Source organism: Macrotis lagotis, chromosome 7 (assembly GCF_037893015.1).
Source record: "Macrotis lagotis isolate mMagLag1 chromosome 7, bilby.v1.9.chrom.fasta, whole genome shotgun sequence".
Classification (NCBI taxonomy): domain Eukaryota; kingdom Metazoa; phylum Chordata; class Mammalia; order Peramelemorphia; family Peramelidae; genus Macrotis; species Macrotis lagotis.
The window spans coordinates 14,133,135-14,152,891 of NC_133664.1; positions in this window are offsets into that span (position 1 = coordinate 14,133,135).

Below are 19,757 nucleotides of genomic sequence, written 5' to 3' on the forward strand. Positions count from 1 at the left end.
AATCTGCCCCCCAGCCCCGGGCCTCAGCTGCTCAGAGCCCCCCAGTTGGGGGTAATCTGCCCCCCAAACCTCGGGCCTCAGCTCCTCAGAGCCCCCCAGCTCGGGGTAATCTGCCCCCCCAGCCCCGGGCCTCAGCTGCTCATACCCCCCCCCCAGCTAGGGCATAATCTGAGACCGGGGGGCCAGGTTGCCCCAAAAGCTCTTTTTCAGGCCTGAGATGGGGGAGATAGGAGCGGCCAACCAATGAAAGGAAAGGCGATGGGGAAGATGGCCCGGATGCTGGTGGAGACCTTGATTCGAATCCGGCCGGAGTCACTCCCCAGCCGCGAGCGGCGAGGCCAAGCACTCCTCCGACCTCTCAGGCTTATCTGTAAAACAGAGAACACCACCTTCCTTAGGCACCTCGGGGAATGCCTGGGAAGGACAGTAGGCAGACTTGCCAGCTGCTACAGGAAAGGGGAGTCCTGCTTAGCCGCCAGGAATTCTGGTTTTGTTTTTAATGGAACTGTTTTCCCCCTCCAGAACTCAAGCCCATCAGGCAGAACGCCTTTTAGGGGGTCCAAGGACTCTCTGGTGCTCTTGGTAGAAATGCCAAGGCCGCAGAAAAAGTCATGAGTTTGATGGTTCAGATTCTGGTGGATGACTAATGGGGATGGACAGAGTGAGGGGAGGGGAAGACAAGGGCAGGAGAAAATTCATTTATGCAAGACTTACAGAATGATTTCCTCCCTAAGACTGAGGTTGTGCTACAAAGGTCATTAGCTCCTATTCAAAAATGAGGAAACTGAGGGTCTGAGGGCTAGTGGGAGTGTGGAAAGGGATCTTTACATAGGACTCCTCACTCCAAATTCAGGGCCTTATCCACAACGATGGACAACAAGACAATTATTTTGAAATTAGTTATTTCTTGCTTTGGGGGTTTTTTCTTTTGGTTTTTTTGGAGTTGTCCAGGATTACACAGCTGTATTTGAACTCATGTCCTGACTCCAGGATGTTCTCTCTTCCTTTCTCTCGCTCTCTCTCTTTTCCCCTTCCATCCTTTTCCTCTTTGTTTCCTTCTGTCTTTCTCTTTTTGTCTTTTCTTTTTTTTTCTTTTCCCCTTCTATTCTTTTTCCATCTGTCTCTTTTTTGGCTGTCTTTTCTTTTTCTTTCTTTCTCTTTCTTTTCCCTCACATCCTTTTCTTCTTTTTTCCTTTCCATCTTTCTTTGTCAATCTGTCTTTCTTTTCTCTTTCTTTTTTCTCTTCCCCTTTTCTTCTTTCTTCCTTTCTTTCTCTTTCTTTCTTTCTTCCTTTATTTTTTCTTTGTCTGTCTGTCTCAGTCTTTCTTTTCTCTTTCTTTCCTTCCTTCAAAAAGTCTTCCATGACCTTGACACCTCACATCTATCAAAATGTCACTTAAAAAAAAAGCTTTTCTTAAATATGAAACAAAACTGCAACTTAACCAATACACACACTGATACACACACTCACACCCCAACATCCCCCCACATTTTTATGTAGTATGTATATAGCTTAAAGAGTAAGCAAAGATCAGGATAAAACATAATCCAATCTCCTCACTGTTAATTGAGCACTTAAGAGCTAGAGCAATGTAAAGCTAGCTGCCAGGGAAGAGAGGGAGGGGAGATGCAAAGTTTATCCAAAAAAATTGTCTTCAGCTCACCCATGAGACTTGAGAGGAGAATGATAAGGAAATCTTCCTGATCAGAAAGAATGGAACTTTCTAGGCCTTGAGATTCAGGAATCAAATTTTCTAGTCTGAGAAGGGAAATTTCTTGAGCAGTGCCCATTTTGGGAGGGGAAGGGGTGGGGAGAATTAAAGTGTAAGTGTCCCTGAATCTGATTTTCTAACCAGAAAAAGGAATGTAGTCAAAATCTCTTCTTTTCAGACTTGAAGTCAGGCAGTTAGGAATAGCACAAATTAACCTGCCAAGTCCATAGATGTGGCCTGGTAGCTCCCATAAACTTTAGCCAAGATGCCCCACCTTTCTAAGCTACTGCTTGTTCTGGAAAATATTTATTCAGGTCTCAAAATTGTTGTTGGTAAAAGAAGAAAAGCACAAGGGCAGTCAGGATCCCTCTTTGCTTTGGCTATAAAAGTAAACAAAGGCAGCAGCCACATGCTTCTTCCCCCAGGCAGTCATTAAAGGCTTCTACCTGGCCTAAACTTACAGAAAGTCAAAAGGATGAATAACTAGGTTGTAAGATCAGTCCTCAGCTCTCTAGATTTTCACTCCTTAGTGGGTAAAGAGACAGGCTTTTCCCCAGTAGTGGTCACAGGAAGGATCTCAAAGGTAGCAAGTCCAGCAAGAAAATGAGAGAATCCTGAAGCTGGAAATCCCAGACTGGATGGCCACCTATCAGTAAGATTCAGGAGGAAATCCTTGGACAGGTATGGATGGGCTAGTGATAGCTCTGATATTCTGACTAGTTCGAGTTAGTCCTGTCTCTCCCCAGAATACTGGAAATGGCTCATTTCCAGGACCTTTTGGCCTAACCCAGTACTTGGAACAGCGTTGTTTGTTGAATCTCTAACCTATGTGATTTGTGAATGGGGCTAGGAGCAGGGCTGACAGAAATGATCAGGGGCTGCACCACTGAAGAGTTGGGAAGGTTGTCAGCTTGTCAGAGACCATAGAGAAACCAAGACTCTTAGTTCATTGTAACCTGTCCTCACTGTATTGCTTTTCACTTGGCTAAATAGGTAAATGTGTTGCCTCCATTCTCTTTATTTCTTACCCATGACTCCTTTTTCAAGCTATTATAGATTAATTTTAAACATTTAAGACCATCAGCTAGAACAGGCAAATGCTTGCATTGATTGATACACCAGCAGCCCCTTCCACCCCACCATAGAACTGTTTCCTTACTAGACTAGCAATACACTGTTCAAATTAAATAGACTCTATAAAGAATGAGGGTATTACAGTCCAAAGTAACATGGAAATTTTTTTCTTGAGTGATTTATAGAAAGATGTCAATCAGATCCTACTGATAGAAACCCCTTGAGGACAGGAAGGGTTTCTGGGGTTTTTTGTTTGTTTTATTTTGTTTTGTATCTCTGGGAGCCCAGTACCTAGTAAGTTAATAGTTTGTGGAATGGAACTGAATTAGTGATAACATGCTTACAACTAGGAGTTAGTTGGGATTTAGTTAAGGAAAGAAAAGATACGGCCCAAGCCCCCAAAAGGCGACCCTTCAGGAGAGAGCAATTCCCTGAGAGGCAGATCCAGACCTGATGATGGTTCAGTCAATCATAAATGGTAGCCCACAGAAAGCCTAGGAGATCATTTCATATTCCTGATTTCCCTGAATTGCAGGAAGGGGGAGGGAGGGGCAACCCCTATTAGCTCCTCTTATGTCTGATTTATTATATTTGAGGGCAAACAAGTTCAAAATTGCCTTCCAGAACACTGTCTTTTTTAAACCACAATCACTTAATACTCTTCCCTAGGTCCACTAAAACTCTCTTCTAACAAAACTATTTCAGCAAAATGAATTGTAACAATCCTCTAACTCCAATTTTTCTACTTAGTCAAGTAAAGGTCATGTTATCCACCCCATCCATCTTTCCCTTCCACCTCCTCAGAGCTTTGACTTCTTTATCCTTCCACCCCTTTTTTGTTTTTCTTATTATTCTAAAAAGATTTTTTTTTGTTTAGTCGTTTCAGTCACGTCAGACTTTGAGACTCTCTTTTTGAAATGTTCTTGGCAAATATGCTGGAGTGATTTACCATTTACTTCTCCAACTCATTTTACAGATGACGCACTGAGCAAACAGGTGTAAGTGACTTGTTCAAGGTAACACAGTGAATGTCTGAGTCTGAATTTTACCTAAAGTCTTCCTGATTCCAGGTCTGCTTTGCTATCCACTCAATACCTAACTGCCTGTTCTAACATTAGAAACACCAAATAAAATAAATAGAAGCATTTTAAAGCAAAGGGAAAGAAGCCAAACTGGGAAATTCTATTATGGAGAGCATACTTTCCCTTTCCCATTTATAATAAATTCAACATGTAACTTTCAAAATTTTCTGTGATTCTGTCTGGACTTTCAGTTCTCTTCTTGTTTGGGTAAAGAAAGAAAGGGGAGGGGGAACTAGGAAACCCTATTCCTGTAATCTCCTCTATCTTATCTTACTCCATCCCCATTGAAAAAAAAGAAAGAGAAAAAAACTCTTGTAACAAATACACATAGACAAGCCAAGAAAATTCCTTCATTGACCATGTCCAAAAATGTGTCTCTTCCATCACCTCTCTGCCAGGAAATGGGTAGCTTGCTTCATCAATCATGCTTAGTCACTCCATTGATCAGAGTTCTTAAGTTGAGTTTTCCTCCCCTACATTGTTGGGATATTAATTTTTGGACTAGTTCTGCTCATTTAACTTTGCGTCAGTATTCTTAGGTTTCTCTGAAACCTTTCATCATTTACAGAGCATGAATTTTCCATTACATTAACATATCATAATTCTCTCAATCATATCCCAATTGAGGGGAACTCCTTTAGTTTCCAGTTTTTTCCACTAAACAGAGCTATTATATTTTTTTGTACACTTGGATCTTTTCCTTTTTTATAAGATATAAGCCGATTAGGTTCCAAAGTATGCATAGTATATATAGTGCCTTTGGAGGCATGGATGGTTAAAAATAGTTTTCTAAGCCCTTCCATGAAGATGGTCCAGACACAGAGTAATTTTACATGAACCTGTATTGTTAATTTCAACATATCAAAAAATTGTATTCCTTGGGAAGTAAATTCCAAACTTTATACAGTCCTTTCAGATTATTGGAACTAATGAGTCCTCTTTGGGTTACTAAAATGATTTATTTTTGGTCTTTGAGGTCCTAGATTTTATGATTTCCAGTCCTAGTAATTTATTCCTTTCAACCATTTTGTAAGAATTTCAGTTTAGGTAAATAAATCGGACCTTTGAAACTTGAAAAAAAAATAGCTTTCTAGAAAGGTCTTCCTTATTTAAAAAAAAAAACATAAAACATAAACAACAAAACAACCACAGTCATTTAATACAAACTCCTCCCCAGGTCCAATAAAACTTACTTTTAAAAAAGAAAATAGTTCAGTCAATTGGATTGTAGCACTGGTTGTGCCATAAGAACATAGAATACTTCTTTGCCTAGACCAAAAAAGGTCCATCTTATCATCCAAGATGGGTCATTACATCTAATCTAAGATAAATTGCCTCATTTTTGCTATAAACTATCTCCTCTTTCATTTTTCTTCACTCACTATTAGTTTGTATAAGTCTTCCCATGCTTCTTAGAATTCCTCTTATTTGACATTCTTTATAGCATAGTGATTTTTTTTTTTTAGATCTGTATACTACAAGTTCTTCAAATAATCCCTGGGGAACAACTTTATTTCCAGTTTATGTTGCTGACGTAAAAATACAGTATGACTATTTTGTTATTTGTGGGATCTTTCCATCTTCAAACTCCTGGAGGGACATCTTTCCAATAGTGGGATTGTTGTTAGGTTACAGTGTAATGACTTTTTTCTCTGTTCTCCTTTTCTGTCATGCTATCTAGAATCTCAGGTCTGTCATTAACAAACTTCCTTGATCCCTTCAGTCTTTTTACTTTCTGGCACTTTGGGAAACCTTGCTCTTCTCCAGGTGGTACTTCATTTTTGTGTTCTCTGCAAGGCAAGTTACTTCGTTCATACTGAGTTAGACAATGTGGGGAACACACTCTTTCCTTCCCACTTCCAAATCTTCTCTCTACCACCTCCCAGCCACTCAATTTAACAAAGATGTAGTGAGCATTTACTGTAAACAAAAGCTCTTGGCTCCACACCTCTTCTCCTTCAGGATTCACTCCATCTGTCTATACCAGGCAGTGCAAATCTTTATTGCAATGATCTAACAAGCTGCTAAATCCCTCTATCTCCTTTCCAAAGGAGTTCAGAAGCTAACTCACAATCTTTTTTCCTACCCAAAGCTCTCTTCAGTTAGTGTCCCTGCTTTGTCTGTCTGCTCTCCAATCCATTTTACACACAGCTGCAAAAGTGATTTCCTTGAAGCACAACTTTGTCCATGCCTCTCAACAAATGAGGTGTTCCTTATTGCCTCTGGGCTACAATTACAGACTTCTTTTTCAGCATCCAAAACCCTTCACAACCTTCCTTTTAAGTTTTATTATACATGACCCCCCTCCACCCATTCAATATGCTCTCTTTGCTCTTCTTCACACAAGACATTCCTTCTCTTGCCTTTTCCAAAGGCTTTCCCTTATACCAAAAGATACTCCCCAAACTTCCCCTCACCCATGTTTCCTAGAGTCCCTAGTTTACTTCCAAGCTCAGTTCAATTACCACTTCCCACACAAGAGCTTTTTTGATGCCCCACCAGTGCTTCCATAATAAACCTTGTATTTATTTTGCCTCTACTTATCTGTACATGTGTTGACTCATCCCATAGAGTGTAAGGTCTTGAAGCAAAGGAATGGTTTGTTTTGATCTCTGTTCCCAATGCTGGCACAGAGTAGGCTCTAAATAAATGTTGATTCCTTGAGGGATCCTTGGGTCTATCATTATCCCAACTGATGACATGCTATTTCTGAACAGCATGAGGATGACAATTTGTCAGGGATAAGAATGTTTGTCTTTCCTTTACTTAGTGGTTAGACTGGATTACCTCTGAGGTTCCTTTGAATCATGATTCTCTGAGGTTCAATCTCAAGAGTTTAAGATTTTCAGCCACAGCAACTGGGGAACTCATGTGCTAGAATGGTTGAGGTTTCTGAATGGCATTAGTTCCTTGGCAAGGAACAGAATATGTCTTTGCTCCTAGATATGTTGAAATAAAGATGATTGAGCCCAACACTTTCATAACAGAATGTTCATAAAGCACTTTGCCATTTTTTCCCAGATCATCTCAAGATAATTGAAGCTATGGGAGAGGATAAAATGGTCTCAAAGTATTGAGAGATGTCAAGAGAACTGAAGATGAATTTATACGATGTCTATCTGAAGGGAGTTGGAGGAGGCAAAGACAGTGGGGCCAGTCTGTCAGTAACCAATTATTAGGCACCTACTGTGGGCTAACTCTGTATTAAGCACTGGGTCTATAAATATATGCAAAAGACAGTTGCTGATCTCAAGATATTCAAACTATAATGTAGTGGATAACAGTCAAACAAATATTTACAGACAAGCTGTGTACAGAGGACAAATATAAAATAACAGAGGGATGATATTAAAGAAGAATTAGGAATGACTTTTTATAGAAAATAAAAGTTTAATTGGGAGTTGAAAGAAGTCAGGAGGTGGGAGAAGAGGAGGGAGAACATTCAGGCAGGGGGGAAAACCAGAGGAAATGAGAGATGGAGGGACTTGATCCTTCATAGAATAGTAAAGAGGTCAGTGTTGCTGGACCAAAAAAGTATTCCACTGGGGTATAGAACTGGAAAGATTTGAGGGGACTAGACTATGAAGAACTTTGAATGTCAGAGGAATTTGTATTTGATCCTGGAGGTGATAACCACAGGAATTTTGCAAGGATAAGAACCTTCACTCCAAGGAAAATCACTGTTGGCTGGTTAGAGAGAGGATGGGTTGAAGTGAAGAGAGCTTTAGTAGACAGACCTACCACCAGATGATTACAATAATTCTGGTAAGAATTAATATGGATCTATGCTTAGCATAATTACACTTTTAGAGCCTATATCAGATTGTTTTCTGCCTGGTGGGGAAAAATCTAAAACTCAAAACCTTGCAAAAAAAAAAAAACAACAAAAAAAAAACCAAACCTGATGGTGAACACTACCATTGCATGTTATGGATAATCAAATAAATAAAAAAAAATTAAAAATAGTTGAAGTGATGAGGGTCTGAATGAGAGAGAGAGAGAGAGAGAGAGAGAGAGAGAGAGAGAGAATTCAAGGTGGGGGGGTAATATGGAAGATAGGAGGTTGAAAGGGTGAAGGAGAACAGATAAGCAGTTTGTTTTTAGACTTCTTGAATTTAAGAAGTCTCCTGTACATGCAGTTTGAGATTTCTGAAAAGCAGATGGAGATGCAAGATTGGAGGCCCTGCAGAGCTTGGGGGAGGATAGGTAGATCTGAGAATTGTCAGCATAGAGATGGTAATTAAATCCACGGGAGCTGACGAGATCACCAAATGAAGCACTATTGCAGTGGTATCAAACAAAGAAAAAAGGTGGCCACTAAGCTAAACATTAGGATCCCTGTGGCTACATGTTGACTTAGTTTTAAAATCTAATAGTACCCATGTTTTGCTGTATTTTTACATCTACTGTTAAATATTTCCTAATTACATTTTAATTTGTTTCAGGCCTCAGTGTTGCTGTGGCAACGCCTCTGATAGCTGGAAGAGTAGAGACATAAAGAGGGGGGGTCAGAGTGGTGGGCAGAATACTTAATATTCTGGGTGAACTGCACAATGGACTTCATATATTTATTTTAGCATATTTATTTCATATGATAACATATTCACTTATTCTAAATTCTCATGGTCACTTCCTTAATCCAGGCTATCTCCTCTCATATCCTGCCTCCAATCTTTTGCCCATTCAAATCCATCTCCTATACTCAACTAATTAATCTAAGTCACAGGACTGACTATGTGATTTTTCTGCTCAAAAACTTCCTGGGGCTCCCTATTATAACCTCTATAATATCAAGAATATCAAATAGAAACTCCTCAGCCTGGTCTTCAAGACTCCCCACAACTGCATTCAAATCTAACTCCAGTTTTCATTTCACTTATTTGTTTTCACCCTGCCTACCTGCCTGCGATTTCTTGATCTGCATGTGGTGTCTCTATACCACGTATCATTTCAGTACAACCCCTCTGCTTGCTTTGTTGTCTTCCCTTGTGTTCATTTTTCATAATCTTTTCTCTTCCTTCAGTCCTGTCTCTGGAGCTTTAATATTTGCTCTCCTATATTAGTTCATTTTAGTCTTTGAACAAAGTTCGATAGCAGGTATCAAGTACCAAAAGTTAACCTCTGGCACTTCTTGGCTGTGGCATCCTGGGCAAGTTACTTAACTTCTCAGTGGCAACTAGGATTATGTTACAGAGGATGTACCAGCCTGTGCTGGTAAAGGACTTTACTACACCAATGAAATTATGGATTCAGTCCCTAACCCTAGGGAGTAGATAATTCAGCTGTTAGTATCTATTTTACACTGAGGAAACAAAGACTTATAGAATCTATGTCAGTAACAAGGCCAGTAAGTGTGAAAGGAGAATTTGAAATCAGGTTTTCTTGGCTTCAAACCCAGTTCTCCATAACTCTGATTTGAGACTGATTACCTAAAGGCTTAGTTTAAATGCTGGGGGGGGGGGGGGTGGTATGTGATGTTCAGGGAGGATTAGCACCTCTGGTATCGGGGCTTGCTGTGTCCTTTTCAAAGTTGTTTATTCACTTCAGGTGCCCACCTGGCACTTAACTTTCATCCATGACTCCAAGAAGCTGGAGCATGCACGGTGACTACACTCCAGGAATACTGTCTGGCACAGGGGGTTGACTGGGTTGAGGTTAGCTGACAAACTTTAGACCCATTGGTGAGTTAGGGGGTGTCTACTCCAAGCACGTGAAGACTTCTCCTAACCAAATGGGTAGAGAAGAACAATTTGTTTCAATGGCCATGAAGGCTGAAGCAGGTGCTCTGGAGGACTTAGAGCTTGGGAAGACTTTGAAGGTTATCCACTTCATCCTGGGCCACCACCAGTCACCTTAACACTGGACTTCAATGATTCTTGAAGAGAAAGTGAGGCTGATGACTTGTACAACTCTGCATCACTTAAATCCAATTCACTAGCAAGGTATCTTTTGTGATGTCCTTGATTCTTTTCAAAAATGAACCAAACACAAAAATGAAGGACCAACCACTACAACTTAAGTGCTGATGGATGTCTTCTCAGATGAGGAGGAGGTTTTCTCCTCTTTCATGATTTCTAGAGCCCTTTAGTTTTTCCTTTTGCCCTTTTCACTCCCAATCTGGTATTATGCCACAGCTGACTGTCCTGTCTCCCTGGATTCGAGGCCCCCTATAAAAACAGGGATGAAGAAATGAAGATTAAGCCCCAGGGAGGTTAAGTGGTTTAGTCAGAACTGTTCCCCTGGTAAGTAGACAAGGCTGGGACAGGTGGCTCCAAAACTACTGCAGAAACCTAGTCTTGTCAGGTTTTCTTTCGTCCCAGTGCCTATAACATGTGCTAGCTAAATCTTTATTGAATTCTAAAGCTGAATTAATGTTTTTTAGGACTGATCATCCCTGAAAGCTATATTCATAATAAAATAACAAGCTAGCATGCCTAAGCACGTGGCTTTAGCTCATTCCATCTCACAGCAACCTTGGGACTGGGAGATAGAGGCTACCTACTACTATCCCCATTTAAGAGATAAGGGTACTGGAGTCAGAGCACAGCTAACAAAGTTTCTGAGGTTCTACTTGAACTTGGGGCTTCTGACTCTAGGTCCCGAACATTACCCACTGCGCCACCTAGTGGCTCCCGTTCATTTAGGAAATGTCTGTACTCAGGATGATCCCTGAGGACTTTGGTATTTATTATTCAAAGGAAGGAATGAATGAATGAATGAATGAATGAGCTTGTTATTAGGTACTCATGTGTGTTCCAAGATCTGTTTTTACCAGAAGATTTCTGCTATTTACACCGAACACTATTCACTGCAAAATAAAAATTGCCCTTGAGGACAGAAGCTTGTCTACCTCAGTTTCTTCCCTTTAAAAAGGGAAATAAGAAGAGCATCTACTTCCCAAGGTTATTGTGAAGATAAAATGAGATATAATTGTAAAATATTTTTGTATACTTTGTAGAAATTTTAGCAATTATAACTATTATAAATACTTGCGGAATCACTTGATACTGCTAATAATCACAGGCATTTCCACACTTCTTTAAAAGTGTGCTAACACTTTACAGCTATTATCTTATTTGAATATGCTAAAGCTCACCAATTCAATTTTTCATTTAGAAAAAAACAATCAGCTTCATATCCCCAAACAACTGCTTCCCTGTTCCACCATACCTTGGTCACTGCTCTCAAAAACAGGAATAGAACCAGAGCATTTAGATCTGAAGAGATATCAAAGCTGATATTTTTTATACAACTCTCAAATGACAGCTCTTAGCACAGTGTGGGTGTTGACGTCTGACTGGTGAAGAAACAGGTTAGCCCTGATCTGTTTGAAGTTTCTAAGTGTTCTTTTCTCTTTTATTTAAGGATCTTAATCTTTGTTACTTTTCCCAAATGATAGTTAATCCCATTACAAAGGGACAAAAGGCTGCATGATGAGCCTAATTAGGCTTTAGGGTGTGGACCTGCTTGGTCTCTATCATCCTTTCAGCCACCGGCTAGGGCTACCTAGAGCATTGTTATTCTTAAAATCAGAGGTTTTAAGATTGGTAGGGAACCAAGAAATCTAATGATTTAACCTTATCTACAAATCACCAGCCAAAGGCTCAAAGAGTTTGGGATTTGTTGGATGGAGCATTCACATAGGTGGTAAGGGACTATTGAGATCATTCTAGTCCAACCTTTCATTTACAGATGAGGACACTGAGGCATACTAAGTTAAAACTGACTCACCCAGGGTCACAGAGCTAGTTGGTGTATAAGGCTGGATTTGAACTCCCCTCTTCCTCCCCCAAGTTCAGCCCCCTGTTCTGCTTATAACACTACCTATCTGCATCTTTTAATCTCTCAGTTTCAGTTTCCTTAGCTGTAAAATGAGGATGATAATAACACTCAGCTTACAATGGTTATCGGGCAACTTAAATGAGATAGTGACTGTAAAATACTTTGCTAATGTTTAAGACACATCAGCAATTAGGTGGGGAAGAGGATAAAGCTCTGAGTTTGGAATAAGGAAGACTCATCTTCATGAGTTCAAAAGACACTACCTGTGTGACCCTGGGCAAGTCACTTCACCCTGTTTGCCTCAGTTCCTCAGCTGTGTAAAATGAACTGGGGAAGAAAATGACAAACCACATTTTTGCCAAGAAAATCTCAATTGGGTCTTGAAGCACCAGACAGGGAAGTTTTATACAGGACATATAAGTTATAGAATCCAAGGCAGATAGTTACTCAAAAAAAGGGGATTAAGGTGCTATAAAGATAGTGCTTAGAAGGTTAGGGGCCAGAGGGGACCATAATCATTAAAGATAACAGCAACAAAAAAGTGTTTTTCAAAGATAAAATATTTCATATAGTGTCAGGCAAAATGAAGATCCCAAAAGAGCTCCACAAAGTAGCATAGTGACCTGAAGTCAACAAATTGAAATGTAATAGGGAGAGATAACATGCAAAACTTACACTTTGCTTCAAAAAATAAAAAATCAACTGGCCAAGTATAGAATGGGAGGAGAAATGGCTACAAAAGAGTTCTTTAAAAAATATTTCATCAGGGGTGACTAGGTGGTGCAGTGGATACAGCCCCAGTCCTGGAGTCAGGAGTACCTGGGTTCAAATCTGGCCTCACACACCTTAAAAAAATGTCTTATTGATGGTGTTTGTTTGTTTTTTAGGTTTTTGCAAGGCAATGGGGTTAAGTGGCTTGTCCAAGGCCACACAGCTAGATAATTATTAAGTGTCTGAGACTGGGATTTGAAGCCAGGTACTCCTGACTCCAGGGCTGCTGCTCTACCCACTACGCCACCTAGCTGCCCTCGATGGTCTTTTTTCCCCCTAAATGCATCACTATACCCCCTACCCCCTTTCTCTCTTTCTCCCTTCTTTTTCCCTCTCTCCCCTCTCCATCTACTTCTCACTCCCAGTCATGAAAGCAGTTCTTGTGAAAATGAAATGATTTAGACATCTGAATCGGTATTGCCTTGTGGCTACCAAAGAAGTAATTTCATCTTGGTTTGCACTAATGGATGTATAATATCCATAGTGAGTCTTCCATGTTTACTTTTTCTTTTTTTTTCTTTTTTTTTGCAAGGCAGATGGGGTTAAGTGGCTTGCCCAAGGCCACACAGCTAGGTAATTATTAAGTGTCTGAGATCAGATTTGAACCCAGGTCCTCCTGACTCCAAGGCCAATGCTTTATCCACTACGCCACCTAGCCGCCCCATTGTTTACTTTTACGGAAGAAAAATCAAACATGAATACTTAAAGGAGTCCAACTTGTAATTTTAAGAGAACTCATATCTATGAATCACCAATATTGGACAATTTTTTAAATTCATGCAAAAGTGACTAATATTCAGAAGACACATTTGTATGGTTTTATAATTACCTAGGATCATTTAAGTTACCATTGGGTTTCCATTGGCCTATCTGAAGTAATAAAGTCTGCTTGCCAATCTTACTTCAGATACTTAATGGTAAGACAAGACATACACAGATTGGTACAAGATCCCTTTAGGATAGATGAAAGCTAGCCTTAGAAGAGAAGGCATCAGCAGCTGAGGGGATCTGAAGAAGCTGAATCTTAAAGGAAGCTTAGTATGCTGTGAGGTGAAAATTTAGAGAGAACAAGAATATCTGCTTTTGAATTCTGTTTCAGATGAGGTAGCATCAAATAGAGATTTAATTTCTCTGAGTCTCATTTTACTCATCTGCAAAATGAGAGGTTGGACTAGATCAGATTTTAACTTCCCTTTCAGATCTAAACTTATGATCTTGTAATCAGAGAGGCAAAGAAACAATCAAAAACATATCTACTGATAAAAGAAATGACACCAAAGAAAAAGACCCAAGACTTTAAATCAAGTGGGATCTCTAGAGGCTCAGGTCTAGTATAGTTCCTTTATGTCTGGGGCTTTTTTTCTGAATATGCTAGCTAAAGAAAGGAAAGCATAAGGAAAGGACTGAAGAGTCTATGGGTGCATCCTCTTGTAAGAGGATGAATAGATTTTTTTTTTTACCATTGAGTCATTGATATCTGAATCAAGGGCCCACTGCCAGATGTAACTGGCAGAGAAAGAAGCTGAACTGGCAGAGAAAGAAGTGGAACAGGGAGGAAAGAGATGCCACTGGAGAAAACGTTAGATGTTTTCTTTATGATTTTGATGTTCACTCTGAAGTGCTGTGCAAATGTTTCATTGTGTGCAGAGGGGTACAGGACTCTAAGGAACCACTTAGCTAACTTCTTAGTCGCCATCTTCAACTCTCTTAAGTTGTACATTCATAGGCAGAGCCCTTAAACCACCAGAATCCTTGTGATTCCAGGTCTGGACTTTAGCTTCCAGACTGGGAAAGGGCAGGAGAGGCTGCATGATGGAATGAATAACAGCTGCTACCATTTTTAAGACACTTTAAGGTTTGCAAAGCAGGTTACAAATATTAACTCATTTTCATGATACTACAAGGCAGGTGAACCTATGAGCTCCATTTTACAGATGAGGAAACAGAGGCAGACAGAACTGAAGGCATTTTCCCAGGGTCATCCAGCTAGGAAAGCACCTGAGGTTGTATTTGAACTGGGATCTTCTTGATATCTGCGCCAACATTCATCTACTTCGCCACCTCGTGGTGACAAAAAAGTCAGTGCTGTCTTTGAATCTAAGGAACTTGGGTCCAAGTCCCATCTCTAACATAGACTGGCTCAAAGTCCTGACTTGTATGGCAAAAAAGTGTCTCCTCACCCCGAATTCACTAGATCAACGAAATCACAGGTCTAAACAGTCCCTATTCCACTTAGGGAAGAGCAAATAAAATTAGAAACTACTTTTAGTATATGTTCTCATGTGAGTGCTTTAGGGTCCAAGTACTAAGTTCTCAGAAGGATACTGCATCGGCAACTATTAAAATAATGCACAATTAATTAAAATGAGAAACACTTTCAAGAAGCTCCTAGATAGGGGGTAGCCAGTTGACTCAGTGGATAGAGCACCGAGTCTGGAGGACCCAAGTTCAAATATAACCTCAGACACCTAATAATTGCCTAGCTGTGTAACCTTGGGCAAGTCACTTAACCCTATTGCCTTGCAAAAAACAAACAAAAACAAACAAAACCCCCCCAACAAACAAAAAAAACCCCAAACCAACCTACTAGATTGTTAGTCTTCCTAGATTAAATTTTCTTTTAAAAAACAGAATATTTTAAAGGCTGTTTTGGCCATCCACATCTAGAGAAAGAAAAATTACAGTCTGAATTATACTGTTTACTTTAAAAAAACTTGTTTTACTTCCTTTCTCTCCTTTGCCCTTAGTTCTAATTCCTCTTCTACAACATGACTAATATGTAAATATGTCAAACTCAAATGTACATACACAACTTTTACCAGACTCTTCCATACTATGAGGAAGGGGAAAGGGAGGGTTGTAGAAAAATATGGAACTCATAAATTTGAAAATGGATGGGGCGGCTAGGTGGTGCAGTGGATAAAGTACCTGCCCTGGAGTCAGGAGTACCTGGGTTCAAATCTGGTCTCAGACACTTAATAATTGCCTAGCTGTGTGGCCTTGGGCAAGCCATTTAACCCCATTTGCCTTTCAAAAAAAAACCCTAAAAAAAAATGGATGAATGTTGAAAAACTACCATTGCATGTAATTGAAAAAATAAAATAAAATTTCAATAAAAAAAGATTGACTTAAACACATTTACCATTATTAACAAATATGAGAGCAATCAGGAAGGGATAGATCTAATAATTATAGAGGATGAGACAAAGAAATGTAGTTTTTTTTAGTTGTTTTTTCCAGGTACAGATAAAGATAGTTTTCAACATTCACTTTAATAAAATCCAAATTTTTCTCCCTTCCATCCCCTTCCCCAAGACAGAAAGCAATCTGAAATAGGTTATATATATATATATATATATATATATATATATATATATATACAATCATATTAATCATATTAACATATTAGTCATGTTGTGAAAGAAGAACCAGAAAGAAAATACAAAAAAGGGAAAATAGGCTGCTTTCATCTGCATCCAGACTCAATCACTTCTCTGGGTTGTCTTATAGAATTGTCTTAGCTCATTGTATTGCTGAGAAGAGCAAAGTTTATCATAGATGATCAGCACACACTGTTGCTGAGACTGTGTACAATGTTCTCCTAGTTCTGCTCAAGAAATATTGTCAAGTATTTTCATGGAGTCACTGCAGTAATAAATAAAATATCACTTTCTCAGGGTTCTAGCTCTGAACCTAGAAGCAACCTTGGGGCCTATTTGGTCTAACATCATCCTTTTACAGTTGAGGAAACTGAGGCCCAGGAAAATTAAATGACTTGGCCTACTTAGTAAGTGGAAAAGCTAGGATTTGAATTTAATAACAAATTTGGAACTGCACTGTTTCTCTGTACCCCTCATTTCCATTCTGACTTCTCTTCATCATAAAGTCAGATCCAACCAGGAGTGCCACATTTTTGCATGCAAGGTTAAAAGTCCCTGGATTTCAGTTCTGACCTTATTACTGACTAGCTTGATCCTTGTCATGCAAAATGCAAAGATTTTTACCCTAACCTTTATATTTGTTGTTGTTCAGTCACGTTGGATTCTTTGTGATCCCATTTGAGATTTTCTTGGTAGATACCAGAGTGGTTTGCCATTTTCTTCTCCAGTTCATTTTTATAGATGTGGAAACTAAGGCAAATAAGGTTAACTGATTTGCCTAGGGTTACACAGTTGGTAAGTATCTGAAACCAGATTTGAACTCAGGAAGAGGAGCCTTCCTGACTCCATTCCCCACACTCAATTTACATACTACATATCTGCCCTTTATTAAATGATAAGGCAGAAGAATAACTATATAGTCATAGAAGGCAAAAATATTACACACACACACACACACACACACACACACACACACACACTCCACACACTCACTGGTTCTACCCAAAACCTACCTCACAAGTACATAGTATCATAATGGAAGCCTAGTAGGGAGAGAGACGTATGCATGGGAATACTCATATTTCTGGGAGACTCATGATTCAGGTGGGTGACCATGATATTTTTGGTCTCTTTAGAGAATCATAGGTATCCTACCTCACCTAGTGGGCCAAACTATTTTTCTCTCTTTTGCTCTTTTGATTTTCATAGATCTCTTGTTGACCAAAATAGCTTCTCAGTTATCTTGGGACCACTGATACAAGTGTCAAGGTCTTTTAGAATTCAACTGTCTTGGGCAGCTAAGAAATGTTAAGCTATTTCAGAGATAAACAGTTCTCTACAGTCAGAGAACTTCCAAATTCCTCAGATCTTCAGGGAGTTTCTTCCTCTCCAATTAAACCTCAGCAAAACCTCACCTTCTCTCCAATGGGCACATTCCCTGAAAAGTCAAAGCAAAGCTTCTTTTCTCTTTTGTTTTTCCTTTTTGAGTCACAAGAGGCAGTAAAGGGCAACCTAGACCAGATGGGTGGCAAAGAGCAACATTGCCTTTTCAAAGTCAGCTTTTAACAAATCAGACTCTCTTGAAATTTTCATGGTTAGAACCAAAAGAGCTGCAGAACTTATATTATGCATTGTCTTCTTTGAGGAGCATACTTTTCTGTCTTCTGTCCCCAAGTCTCTATACATGGTTTCTTCTCCAGTCTCTTGCTTTCTCATTATTTTATTTTATTTTAGTTTTTGCAAGGCAATGGTGTTAAGTGGCTTGCCCAAGGCCACACAGCTAGTAATTATTAAGTGTCTCAGACCGGATTTGAACTCAGGTACTCCCGATTCCAGGGCTGGTGCTCTATCCACTGCACCACCTAGCTGCCCCTCAGTCCCTTGATTTCTAATGCCTCACATCAAGGTTTGCTCATAAGGAAGGAATGACCCAATCTAACTTCTGATGTGAACATTTAAAAAAAAACTGCCTTTCTATTAGTTGTAACTCCAACTCTCATCATACAATTATCTCATGTTCCCCATGAGTTCTAGTTTATGAGCTATGGTCTTTAAAAATGAAAACTGTCACATGAAAATGGCTCGATGGACCTCAATGCAAAACAGTTTTAATTCTCTTAGTACTCTGTTTTCAAACTTGTCTTGAAGAAACATTTATCACATTTTCCTTTATCCCTTTGGATCTAGTAGGTTCAGGAAGTTTTCATTCATAATTTCTTAGAATAAAGTAAGTATTCAGTCTTTTTTTTATCAGAGTTTTCAGGTAATTCTGTGAATCTTAGCTTGTTTTCCTCCTTGATGCATATAAAGTGTTTATGAAGTGACTTTATTCTTCAGTCTTTTGACTTCAGTCAGTTGATAACTATTTATTAAATGCCTACTATATGCTAAATGCTGACAATACAAAGGCAAAAAGTTGTTATGTCTCTCAAGGAGTTGATGGTCTCATCTTTTCTCATAGGGAGAAAACATTCAAAGAATTTTATGTGAAGAAAATAGGTCTAGGATAAAAGAGAGAATTTCAGGCATGGAAGTCAATCAGAAAAAATTCCTAGAGTCAAGAAATAGAGAATTAGGTACAAGGAGTAACATGGAAGCTAATGTCATTGGAATGCAGTTGTTTAGGACAAAGAGCAAGTGTGGTGGGTTGGTGCCACAACCAGCCTATTCTGGTGGTATAACTCTTCTGTCTCTTCCCTAGGAGCCTAAAAACTTCCAATAATGCTAGGAGATTGAAACTTTTGAGGGTAGCTACGTGGCACAGTGAACAGAGCACTGGCCTTGGAGTTAGGAGGATGAGAGTTAGAATCCAGCCTCAGACACTTGCCATTTACTACTGACTTGGGCAAGTCACCTAACCCTGATTGCTTTTCATCCAGGATCATCTCCAGTCATCCTGACTCATATCTGGCCATTGGACCCAGATGGCTCTGGAGGAGAAAGTGAGACTGGTGACTTAGCACAGCACCCCCTCACTCAGATTCAATTCATGTGCTTGTCATGGCATTACCTTCCTTATGTCATAGTCTTCTTTGAGAATAAAGGACAAACATCATCATTAAAAACTTTGAAATTTTTATTGTGATTGTACAATTTTGGAATTCACTGAAAGTATATTTTGGACTTGGATTGTTAGAAATTCAAACCCCTTTTGGTATCTCTCTACCTCTCCTAGAGGTTTATTTCATGATAAGAACTTCTTATACTCTAAGAGTTTGATATTCCTCCAAAAAGGAACTTTATACTTGGATTTGCCAAAGAGACAGCTTGTTTCTTACTGAATATATGCAGCTTGAATAACATAAGATAGTAGGAGAGCCAAGATCTTCCTCCACATAAGCAATTAATCCCTTAACCTCCCTCCCCACTACATCTTCTCTAGAAGATAGCATCATCATTCCTACTTAAAATATCTTATTCAACATCCCCATATTACCTGGGCAAGGCATTTAACCCTGATTGCTCACATCCAGAGACATCTCCAGTCATCCTGATCCATATCTGGCCACTGGACCCAGATGGCTCTGAAGAAGAAAGTGAGGTTGCGGACTTAAGTCCTGAACTCCCCTCACTCTAATACCATTCACATGCTTGTCATGGAATATTCTTCCTGATATCATATCCAGAATGAGGGACCATTATCATCATCATCATCATCCATCATCATCACCATCATCATTATCACACCCATTTTATAATTGAGAAAACAGGCAAAGAGGGATTAAGTGACTTGCTCAGATCATATTCAGCAAATCACATTTCTCAAGCTGGATTTGTACTCAGCTCTTCCTAATTCCAGGCCTAGCTCTTTCCTTATGGCACCACCTAGTATGTCATAGTGTAGGGTTGACTTTGGATCTAGGTCTTTCTGTCTCATAGGATCAAAGATTTAGTGCTTAAAAAAAAGGTTAGTGCTGTAGAGTTCAATTCTCTCAAGAAAATTATAGAAAGGGTAA